The sequence below is a fragment of the Sinohyriopsis cumingii genome, chromosome 10, assembly GCF_028554795.1.
Source record: "Sinohyriopsis cumingii isolate HCF-2022 chromosome 10, ASM2855479v2, whole genome shotgun sequence".
Taxonomy (NCBI): Eukaryota; Metazoa; Mollusca; class Bivalvia; order Unionida; family Unionidae; genus Sinohyriopsis; species Sinohyriopsis cumingii.
The window spans coordinates 6,142,951-6,155,771 of record NC_142970.1 but is presented as its reverse complement, the minus strand read 5'-3'; the positions used below and the strand labels follow the sequence as shown (position 1 = coordinate 6,155,771).

Below are 12,821 nucleotides of genomic sequence, written 5' to 3'. Positions count from 1 at the left end.
CGTCCTTTGCAGTTGCTGCTTGCAGAGATTTGAATTACACCTCTTGGGTGTGACTACGATTTCCAATGACTTAGTTGTTGTTTCACTCGGTAGGTTTATGTTACGTACAATAAACGACATGTAATATCGGGTGCATCACGTTGATTAATTAGTCACTTGGTGATATTGTCGCCAAAGAACGAATTATTTTTGACTGTAATTGGTAAAAGATAAGAACTGTTTGAAGTGCATGCAACATATATATATATATATATATATATATATATATATATATATATATATATATATATATATATATATATATATATATATATATATATATATATATATATATATCTGTCTGTCTGTCTGTGTGTGTGTGTGTATATGTATGTATGTATTTATTTGGAAACCGACTTATACTGGATTCGAGCTTCTGATAGGAGATCAGGTCAGGTCAGGTCGTGATATATTGTCATGGCATGTTTTTAGAGCTAAGTAAGCAGTTATAAACGAGTCATCACAGTATCAGATGCCATTCCGGTCTGGTGTCCCAAGCGCTCTATGATCATCAAAATGAAGACTATTATCCTCTTCGCTGCCCTCATCGGTCTGTCTTACCAGGTAAGTGTGACCACTATAATAATACGTATAGTATGGTGTACGTGATATTGATTTCTGGCACATCATCATGTGTCCATAAAAATCATAATAATTTATCAGAGTAAACATGTCATTTTTGTAGTGTTTTACAATTCACAAGATACGATCCTAATACCTATAAACCATAAAATAACAAATACGTATTGCTGATGATATAATACATGTATTGATTACAATCACGAATTTACACATCTAGATAATCATTCATCGATTCACATCTCAACATCTGAAGAATTTTTCTTTAAAAATAAAACTATACGGTATGAACACTTTTTACCTATCCCGCGTCACAAGTAAACCGCGACAAAAAATAAAAACGTTTCCTTGTTTAGTGACTGAAAGGGTTCACCATTCTTTAACATAGTAGAAAGATTCCAGAACAAAAGTACGGTTAATTAATTTCAAGAAAAGCAAAGTAATTAATTTAACACTACGATTATTTTAAAAAGAAATACTAAAGTCAAATAAAACTAATCGAAAAATGGTTTCCTATCACAGAATAAATGCAATTAGCTATGAACATCAGCTGTTACTATTACATTTACACCAGTTTCAATTATGTTTATTTTTAGATGATTATCTTAAAGGTCACGTGATATTCTGTTCTTTATTTCTAATCAGTCTATATGGAACTATTGGCGATTCTCGTATTTAACTGAATTAAACAAAATACTATTTGATGAGTTTTTCATGTCGCCGATTTTGTTCAGAAATGATTATTTATTCTTTATACAATTATCCGAATAAATTTAAAAATGGGTTATTCCCTCACCTCTGAAAAACACCCACAATAAACAAACTTTGTCTATAGTAGTACTGCATAGTTTGATCACAAGTGTTAAACTTATTTTTTGCCAATCGTATATTGTGATGACGCGTTAAAATTCAGTGATTGATTGTGTTTCAGTTAAGCACTACGCATGCCCCGCATCACTCGCATGCAACGCATTTGCCGCAGGCTAGTCACGAGCCAAGTATCTCTGAAGGGTTTATCTTTCGCTATGACCACATAACCGTAAGTGCCCCCCCCCCTTCTCTCTCTCTCTCCATCACTCTGTATATATAATTACATACATACATACATACATACATACATACATACATACATACATACATACATACATACATAAAATGAATGATAATTTTCCACTTATTCTAATTTGAAATGCTTAATTTCGAGGGAAAACATTCGATACAAATATATGAATTGCATATGAAATGAACATAGACAGTCTCAAAGGAAAAACTGAAAATGAAATTTCAATTTTTGATACCTAAGGGAATGCGCATGTCTGTGCCGCTGCGCCACTCCATGGGGGACAACTCACTTATCGGGTAGCATGATATTGCGTGATCAAATCATAAACAACATTCGACTTTGTTAATTACTCTCGTGTCGCATAGCTTGTCTATTTTGGAAATTTTCTCCAGTGTATTAAAATTTGAATGAAATGATAATAAAGACGGAAGTGTGCGTGATGTATGTAACATTACAAGTGAAATATGTTGTTGTTCCTTGCAGCATAAAATGATCATTCATAGCAGTGGCAATTGTTTCATCTTTACGTTGACTGAACAAGAGAAAATGGACGTTCACACTACTAGTGGATTGAGAGCCCTAGAGGTAATATAAGTTAAGAATTGATTCATCCGTTATTCTCTTTGTATTGTTGGGGGGGGGGGAGATTTTTTTGGGAGGGCGTTGTTATAGCTTGGTTGTTGGTTTTTCCATTTCTGTTTTCAAGCCAGATGTCAATGGGGGGAGCCCTAAAGTTGAGGGATGGGTTCTGCCAGCAGGCTGTGTGGCGGTGATTATGAATGTCGGTCTATTAGACTCTTATTTTTATTAAAACAGGCTTGGTAGAAGAAATCTATTGGGCATTTGTGTTTGAATTTATAACTGCAAGATTTAGAACTGACCTTTTTGACCACAAATCCAGTCGTTTCTTTAATTATACCAAACAGGGTAACATGCACGTGCATTTTATTTAGCTGCTACAGAGATTTTGTTTAAAATTTGTACTATTCGGATATTTAAACCCGGGTCCGACTACTAACGGCACCTATCGCCTTGCCTGAACGCACCAACCCCTATGTCATCTGGACCAAGCACACGCCACCTAAACAATGGTGCAACAAAGTCGGTGCTGTATGCATTTTGTGCCTAACAGACACACTTCATATCGACCTATTATCAAGCGTTATCTTGTAGAATCCAGGGATAGAAGTTTCCGTTCTCTTTGGTGTATATATGAATATGAACTTCTCTGTCTGTCTGTCTCTGTCTCTCTGTATCTATAAGATAGATAGATAGATAGATAGATAGATATTGCGTACATGTGTGGTGTACAGTTTTATTTATTTCTCCAGGTTAAGTTCTTGCCTATGATAGATTCCACCACGAAACATGAGGTACAGATGTCCTCCCTGGAACATCATATACAGCTTTTGTGTGGGAAAGGAATCTTGCATTACTACACCTTTTCTTAAAAGATGTTGTTTTTAAATAAAAGAAAAAATATTGACTTGGGCAATTTTTCATCAGATGTACATTCTTTATTTATAATTGAAATGTTTGGTGTATCCATCTTTATGTCCACCCATATTAACATGCAGACATAAATAAATCATACGTATTGATAATACATACTTGTATATAATGATAAGTGCATACATACATACATACATACACACATACATACATACATGCGTGCATGCATGCATGCATGGGTACGTACGTACGTACATACGTACGTACACGAACGTACGCATGAACACAAAACCAAAAATATAAAATCACATAAAAAGCAAAGTGTCGATTCAAAATGTCGACTGTTCACGTCTATAATGAATAAATGCGCCATGTTTCTTCACATCAATATTGAAACAATTTAAAGAAAGCATGGTATTTAGGACATGTTGGAGATGTTAAATCGATCCATGTTGATGTTAAATCCATCCGTCATGGTATTTAAGACATGTTGAAGATGTTAAATCGATCCATGCTGAAGATGTTGAATCGACTCAACATGGTATTTAAGACATGTTGAAGATGTTAAATCGATCCATGTTAAATCGATCCATGTTAAATCGATCCATGCTAAATCGATCCATGCTGAAGATGTTGAATCGACTCAACATGGTATTTAAGACATGTTGAAGATGTTAAATCGATCCATGTTAAATCGATCCATGTTGAAGATGTTAAATCGATCCATCAGAGCAAAGGAGACCGTTTCATTTACTCATTTATACTCCATAAACATACTTGGCTTTTCTTTTGAGGAGAAAAGCCCCGAACATATTTTTTGGTTTTAAAAAATCAAGGGTAGTTTTTTATTTTATGCAAAGGCTGACGCTACTAAGTCGTAAACTTCCGAGTTTTTCAAAGCACCAGTGAATAAAACTGTATTAAACTAATGTTACAACTCCGACACTGGCATAACAAATAACACAGACAACAAAACCAAATCGAGATATTTCTTTCAAATTTTTTCAGAATAAAGTAATTAAAAGTCCGAAACTGTCACGGACTTTAACGGAGACAAAAAGCATGATGTAATAATATATTTAGAACAGTCATACTAAAACTAAAAAATGACACTGATAAAAAATACTGTATTATAATAGAAGAGATTAAAATTGATACTTTAAATGAAGAAACATACTGAGTCTAACATGGATTTTTAAAAAAATATAATATCGATATAAGGGTGAGACCTATAAAAAAAAAAATTAAAAAACTATTACGAAACTGGCGTCGATTTTGTGGAGACTTTAACAAATCCCCGAATTATTTTTGCAGTGGTCGAGACTAAAGATAATACAAATTATCGAGACATACACAGATTTACCCCATGGCACTACAAGCCTGGATTTTATTAAAACATATGATCGATATTTAATGCAATGTCAAGGATACAAAACTGACAGAGAATTTAGCGCGGACTACAAAATTCACTCTATCTTATCACTTAAAGGCTCAGACGTAAAGGAAGACAAACATTCCGAATCTGCAACGTGACAAAGCGGAGATTAAAGGAAGCCCTGAAATATCTATCAAATTGCCGAAACTAAAGCAAATCAAAAGTTCTGAAACCGTTGCGGAATTTAGCAGTGATTAAAATATATAAAGTTATTATATATGTGACAAAATGACCATTTAATTTCTATAAGTGACGAAGAATTTATTAAAGACTGAAAAACTGATTTTTTAATTTAAAACACCGATTAGACTGAAATTAATTTTACAATTTCGAAAACTGACATTGAAGTTTGCATATATACCACCCAACTGATGTTGATGCTACCATTCTCTTTCACTCCAGATTTGTGCTTATTTTGTCATTTACGCACGAGAGGGGAATGGAAGAAAGCAAGGATTCCGACGATAATGTGTACCATTTTATTATCATTTAGAAAACAGGGACTATCAAACCTTTTTATCGTTATTTGTATTATTGCGCCATGGGCAGATCACACTTTGATATATAAATAGTATTGGTACATCAATTTGCTTTATACCAACACTTAAATGACATGCTTTTTGTAATGTGTATATATATATATATATATATATATATATATATATATATATATATATATATATATATATATATATATATATATATATATATTCTTGTTACGTGTTTAGGCTCGAACAAACAGTTATACAAGATAGAGTGAAAACAACAAGCTTTCAAAAACTTAATAAATTATTTATCTCCATAAAAGAAGAACACTGTAAAAAAATAAGTAAGAACTAACTATTTTAAGAATCAAATCCCCCCAAAAATTAATCCACTAACAATCCACGAATACAATTTTAAAAGTCCTAATAATAAAATGTTTGTCTTAATTGTAATATGGAGCTCTCTAAAGCTAGTTGTACCGCTCCGGTGGCCTAGTGGTTAGAGCGTCTGCCTCGGATGCGGGAGGTCGTGAGTTCGATCCCCTGCAGAGTCATAGCAAAGACTTACAAAAATGGTACAAACAGCTGCCGCGCTTGGCGCTCAGCATTAAGAGATTAATGTTAGGACTGGTAGGACTGGTGTCAGGATAATGTGACTGGGTGGAACATCATGCTATATGCCTGCGGCATGATGCCCCAGTGCTAGACATCACTATTAATTGCCTAACTGCAGACATCGTAGCAATATGACTGAAAAATTGTTAAAGCTACGTTCAAACACACACACTGATTTCCGCCAGAACGTGAATGCCTAACGGTACAGGTTCAGTGTACAAGAGGGTAACCGTGTTTTTATTGTTTTTATGCAGTGCACTACTTTCTTCATATAAACCTTATTTCATGTTTAAATCATGAGTGTGTCGTATATTGATTTAATAAAAGTAAATAAAATAGAAACTGAAAAATAAAACAGTTCTCTCTCTGGTTGGTTTGACTTGTAAATGCTCTCTCTCTCTCTCTCTCTCTCTCTCTCTCTCTCTCTCTCTCTCTCTCATCATTTGGTCTATTTCACTTAACTTTTACCATCATTCATAAGTCCAGAGACATCGTGGGATGACTCAACCGAAAATCCTCTACCCTCGTCATTTCATAAATTTTAGATCGTATCTTGCTACGATGGTCCAGAGAGAGAGAGAGATAGTGAGAGGGAGATAGAAGGGTCGTTGGACTTTTTGATATTTAATTAATTGTAACAGATGTTTAGAATATTATAGTGTGTTTAAGAAACAACAACAACAAAACGTTAAATACATCACAGTATGTGTACCACGTAACCGAGAAATTTACCGTACAATGTCGACATAGTTTGCAACTTTGTATCATTGATAAACACTGTAGATAAATCCCAAGGAAAGTGCACACATATGGTTATGACGAACCATAGTCTTGTAGGCTACTTGGTGAAATTTTTATTTCAAGGTTTTAATCCAGCCAAAATTCCTTTTCTCTCTCACTCCACATTTCTGCGTAGTTTGTCCGTTATGCATGAGAGGGGATGGGAAACAAAGCAGAAAGGATTGTGATGAAAATGTATACCATATGAAATTCATTTAGAAAACGTGGATTATTACTATTTTGTATCGTTATTTTCAAACGTTACTAATGATTAATGTGGAAATTGATTATTGATCTACAAGTAACTGCAGGCGGTTGAGAAAATGTTTATATATGCGTATTATTGCGCTATGGGCGGATCACAATTTGATATACCAATAGCATTGGTATATCAAATTTCAGATGAACTGGATCAAACTAGGGATCACGTGTGTCAGTCACTCATTAAGATAAATGTAATAAACTGACAACGAACAATGCAGAACTAGTATCTAACTAGCCTACCGCTATCAACTGTTTCATGTGTCTTTTTTCAAAATTTTACTATACAAAGACAAGACGAACAAAGGAAAAACACAAAAGCCATTGTTTGCAAAACTTTACATGGCTGTTTCTACGGGAAGTAAAACGTTTAAGTCCACTATGTTTCGACCAGCCTATTTCAACCCGTTGTGTATGCTGGAAAACACTGCTATTGGCCTAGAAATCGATGATTCGTAACGACATCTGTTGTTTTAAGTAAATTTATGCAAGTGAAAATTATATCTCGGATATTTCAGTGTTATAGTAGTAATTATATGCTATTAAGCAAATTTAGAGAATAATTTAAAAGAAAATATGTCGGGTTTAAAAGGTAATTTCATTTGCGCATGGCTGACTTTTTCTAGTCTTCTTGATTTAAAACGCTTGGTTTCAATGCTTTAAGGCGGCGTATCAAGTAAGATTCTATATATATATATATATATATATATATATATATATATATATATATATATATAAGGTTGTTCTATCCCAGGTTGTATCTCATCTGAATTCAAACAGTCTTTTTAGCAATGTACAATCTGCATATCGCCCTTGCCACAGTACTGAAACTACTCTTCTAAAACTAGTTAATGCCATTCTCTCTGCTTTGGATAGCGAAAAGATTACAGTCATCACCCTCCTTAGTTTGTCTGCAGCATTTGACACAATAGATATTTCACCGTCTCTAGCATGTATTTGGCATTCATGATACAGCCTGACTGTGGTTTAAGTCCTGCTTGGTCAACAGGACACAAATTGTACCTGCAAATGGAATACACTTCAGCACAGTTGATCTACGTTGTGGTGTTCCACAGGGGTCTGTTCTCGGACCTGTGCTCTTCATTATGTACACTCAGTCACTCTCAAGTGTCATAGATCATCATCCAGTGTCTCTACGCTGATGACACCCAAATATACAAATTTAGCCACCCAACTGAAGTTGATGCTACCATCTAAGGTGTAGAGAGGTGCATTTCTGATGTAAAATCATGGAAGACATGTAACAAGCTGCAGATGAATGATGATAAAAATGAGGCCGTTCTGATCACAATACAAAGACTTTCTCATTCACATCCTTTACCTCAAACAATAAATATCAGCAACAAATTCACACAATCAGTATGAAACCTAGATTTTACTCTAGACAGTACTCTCACATTGCACCAACATGTCATAATCATATGCAAGGCTGCATATCTTGAGCTGAGATTCATCAGCTCAATTCGCAAATATCTTTCAGTTGAGGCAACTAAAACACGTGTGTGTTCATTAGTACCTTAAAGACTAGACTATTGTAACTCAATTTTGTCTGGTTCATCTCAATATCTGCTCCAGAAACTTACAAAAGTTCAAAACACAGCTGCTCGGATCATACTTAGAGTACCACTATCAGAGCACACCTCCCCGCTGCTCTGTATCCTTCACTGGCTTTCCATTCGATCCAAAATCAAACACCAAATTTGTTCTCTGTGGTACGATTCACTGTCGGACTCTAGTCCAACATACCTATCCGACCTCACCATGTGTACACACCAGCAAGGTACTTACGCTCCTCTTCTGACAATCATATACTTATTATTCCCACTATGAAAACAAAGTCATATGGACAGCGTTATTTTGCATAACATGGCCCAGCAACGCGGAATGATTTGCCCACTGAACTTAGACGCAACGACACAGTGATCCCATTCAAGACTGCTCTCAAAACTCACTTATTTCGACTGCAAGAATGAACTTAAAGAGCTAAAGACCTAATAATGTTTCCTACCTTAAATATTCTCAGCATGTTTTTTAAATGTTTTCTAATTTCATGGTGTTTGTTTTTGCAATCCTATCATTATATGGGATTTTTTTTGTCTTATAGGTGTTGTCTAATGATATAAAGCGCTATATTAGGCGCTATTCAAAGTCCTCATTAGTATTAATACTATATATATATATATATATATATATATATATATATATATATATATATATATATATATATATATATATACTGTAATAGTACGTTCTGCGCTCATTAGTGACGATTCAAGAGACTGAGAACATCATTCTTTACATTGTGAAATATACCTATCACGACATACATACATACATACATACATACGACCGCTCCGGTGGTCTAGTGGTTAGAGCGTCTGCCTCTGATGTGGGAGGTCGTGGGTTTGAACCCTAGCCGAGTCATACCAAAGACAAATAAAAATGGTACTAACAGTTGCCTCGCTTAGCTCTCAGCATATAGAGGTTAGTATTATGACTGGTCGGCCTAGTGTCAGGATAATGTGACTGGGTGGGACATCATGCTACATGTCTGCGACATGATTCCCCAGTGCTAGGCATCACTATAAACTGTCACACTGCAGACATCGTAGCGATATGACTGAACAATTGTTAAAGCTACGTTAAAAATCCACATCACCCACCCACCTATCACTAGAGAAAAGAAATGTCGAACTAAAGATCAACAGAGCCGTAAAAAGATTACACATCAAATATAGTCTATTTATATGAGTTGATTTAGTAATACCGTTACCCATGACAACGTGTCATAAGCTTACCATCCTTTGATTCAACTCGTTGATTAAGGAATCTGTAAATCTGATCCATTACAATTTCTAAAAATTAGCCGTCCGAATTTCCATGGAAAAGAAAGAAGAAGAAAAATTCTGAATAAAATATTTCAGTCTGAAAGAGTGGATATGATGGAATATTGCAAATGTCAAGCAGTTGAAAGGTCAAAGTCAGACTAAGAAAGGTCTGGAGGAGTAGTTACTATCTATGGAGAAGCATGAAGGGAGTGTTTTCTTCTTATTGATAATGTTAGGGTCATAAACTACACGGTCATTAATCTGGTTCTAGAAAATGACATTATAAACAAAGTCTACCTTTACAATATCCTAACCATTCCATACAGAGACCCATTCATTCCTGCTATAAAAGCAATTGTTATAAGTTTTCAAACTTTGCTGACAGTTAGCATTCAAAGCAGAAAACCTCGTTGACGCCAACATAAAACTGTGGACCTATATTCTGCCTTTCCTTGAAGAAAAAGCGGGGAAAACCATATCCGGCTGAGAAAACGATGCAGAATAATTAGGATTTAAAGTTATATATATATATATATATATATATATATATATATATATATATATATATATATATATATATAGAACTGATTATCACACTAGTACAAGTTAACAATAGTGAAATTTAGGCACATTGCACTGTAATGAGTTCAGATGACTATTGTAATAAAGTTACCACCCATTCATGTTTAGTAATGACACGTACATGTCTTCGTGTATTATTTTAACTGATGCAGATTTTTGGATACTATGCCATATACAACGTTAAAAGCGGGTTTTGCTGTACATGCATATAAACCCTCATTTCCATAATAACTATTACTCACTCATTTCCATAATAACTATTACTCACTCATTTCCATAATAACTATTACTCACTCATGTCCATAATAACTATTACTCACTCATGTCCATAATAACTATTACTCACTCATTTCCATATTAACTATTACTCAAGAAGAGAGCTAGACTTACTTATGGTGCATTGTCACATTTTCTATGTAAAGAGAATGTGTGGGTATTATATATATATATAGGTTCCGGAATGAAGTTTTCCAGAGGATTCGAGATCTAATGCAACTAGCAATCACTCCCAGCACTATAATGGTTTAATTTGGAAATATATATGTGCAGCAATTGTAGAAAACAATGAATATTTATACTCATGTCTAGTCTTTAACAAGTACTGCATCTACTCGTACGAAATGAATGACACATACATAACCATACGCACACACGCACAAAACACACACACACACACACACACACATACATACATACATACATACATACATACATACATACATACATACATATATACATACATGTGAGAGCAGTGGAACATTTGTCATGCCTGCTTTAAACATAAGGTGTGATCTAAATGTATAAATTTGTAACAAAACTTTTAAATTTATGGTTCCAAAGCCAGTTTGCACAGTTCCCAAGAAAGAAAATGGTTAATGAACAATTGATCTGTATGATAGAATATGCATGTCATTGAATGCATACTTCTAAAGAAATTTAAATTCAACAGAATATCAAATTCTCTATACGAATTGCAGAAGGAAATTTGCATAAAGAGATTTTCAAGAAAAGGTGCAGGAAAACACTTCGAAAGATCGAAAAGACTGGTGCGTAACTGCGTTCATTTGATATCACCTGTAACCTTTTAGAAACTTAAATTGGTGCTTATTAGAAACTACACTGAAAGAAACGTTATCAACGGAATGAATTGTAGTGAAAATTTGGCATTAAACAAAAATAACTTGCACGGGATTTAGTCATATAATCAAATTAGCTTTTCAGTGGCCAGAATCAGTGAACTCACATATGTAAAGAAATAGATAAACGAAGTATCATTTAATTAGGTACGACGGTAATAGAAACCCTAATAATGTAACACAAAAAATAAGACAACCATCACACATTGAATAATACCTTTTATTATTTATGCATGTGCTCTCCAAAACAGGTGCCCGAATTTTTGCTCTGACTGGTTATCAGTCGCCATGAAATATAACAAAGATTTCGTGCTATGAACTGAGCAAGGAACCAATCTGGTGAATGAGGGGCAGTCAATATGGTGCGTAGAAATAATACTTTAAAATTGGGCCACTGATGAGAATATTAACGTCCAGATTTTATTTCCAGAAGTCTTCGTTTCTGTCGTTACATCTTTTATTTGCAATATGTGTACGGCAGACTAGATCAATATATTTCGCTTCGTCAAATACATTTTACCCTGATTTTATCATCAATATGCATTCTTCATACGTGATATCGTTAAATCATTATAGAAATCATTAACGAGTGCTTACGCCTGACAAAAAGGTATCTGATTAAAACCCTCAAATTTGTGTCAGCTGCTAATGACGAAGATGACAGCAGCAACGAAGATAAAGAAAACAATATGAAAAGGGTAGGTGGTCGTTCTTTAATTTCATGCAGTTATTGTTTTATTTGTTTCATTGTTTAGCTCGTTGATATTTAATATGTCGTTACAGTTCTTAATGATGATGATGATTTTGATGATTATAATTTTGATGATGATGATGATAAGAACGAGGAGGAGGATATGATTTATTATATTATTAATGTGCTGAGAAAAATGGTGTTCAAGTTTACAATGTATCCTAACAACCTTTCTCCCATGAGCATATCAATTTTCGTTCTTAACGTTTTCATATGATTATCGATAATAAATAATACTCAATACTTTTACAAATGTCGACAATTTTTCATATAGGGGAATGGTGTTTGAAACGAAAGTATTTAGAAATATTTCCATTACTGACGCCGCAAAAAACAATGACATTGATATAACAGAAATAAAATCTACTCTGACATTTCTATTCAGTCCGTAAGTTACACGATGGAATAAACCCACATCTGATGGAAAGGGGTGTTAATGAATTATACGTATTGTTAATTAATGTTCCGTCTGCCATTGTATGTGTAATCTGTTCTTCATATTTGTACATGGATGATGTTCATTGCTGTGCGACCAGTTTGCAGCTAGGCGCAAGGGACGAGTAAAATTTTGATGACAAAAGCAGCTAGCCCAAAGGGAGGCATAGCGTTCTCATGACGAAAGCAGCTAGCCCCAGAGGACACATACAATTTTCATGATGAAAGCAGCTAACTCTAAGGGACACACACGATTTTATTGACGAAAGCAGTTAGCCCCATGGGACACATACAATTTTGATGACGAAAGCACCTAACCCTACGGGACGCGTACAATTTTGATGACAAAGAAGCTAGCC

General features: G+C 34.5%; 1 long non-coding RNA gene across 1 annotated transcript; it reads left to right on the top strand.

Annotated features, from left to right (window-relative positions):
• The first annotated feature begins 477 nt into the window (after nt 1–477).
• LOC149789532 (uncharacterized) lies at nt 478–2,267 on the top strand. The gene is made up of 3 exons (XR_016423951.1): nt 478–603; nt 1,550–1,657; nt 2,165–2,267. It is a non-coding gene; the product is annotated as an uncharacterized LOC149789532 (long non-coding RNA).
• The last annotated feature ends 10,554 nt before the right edge of the window (nt 2,268–12,821 follow it).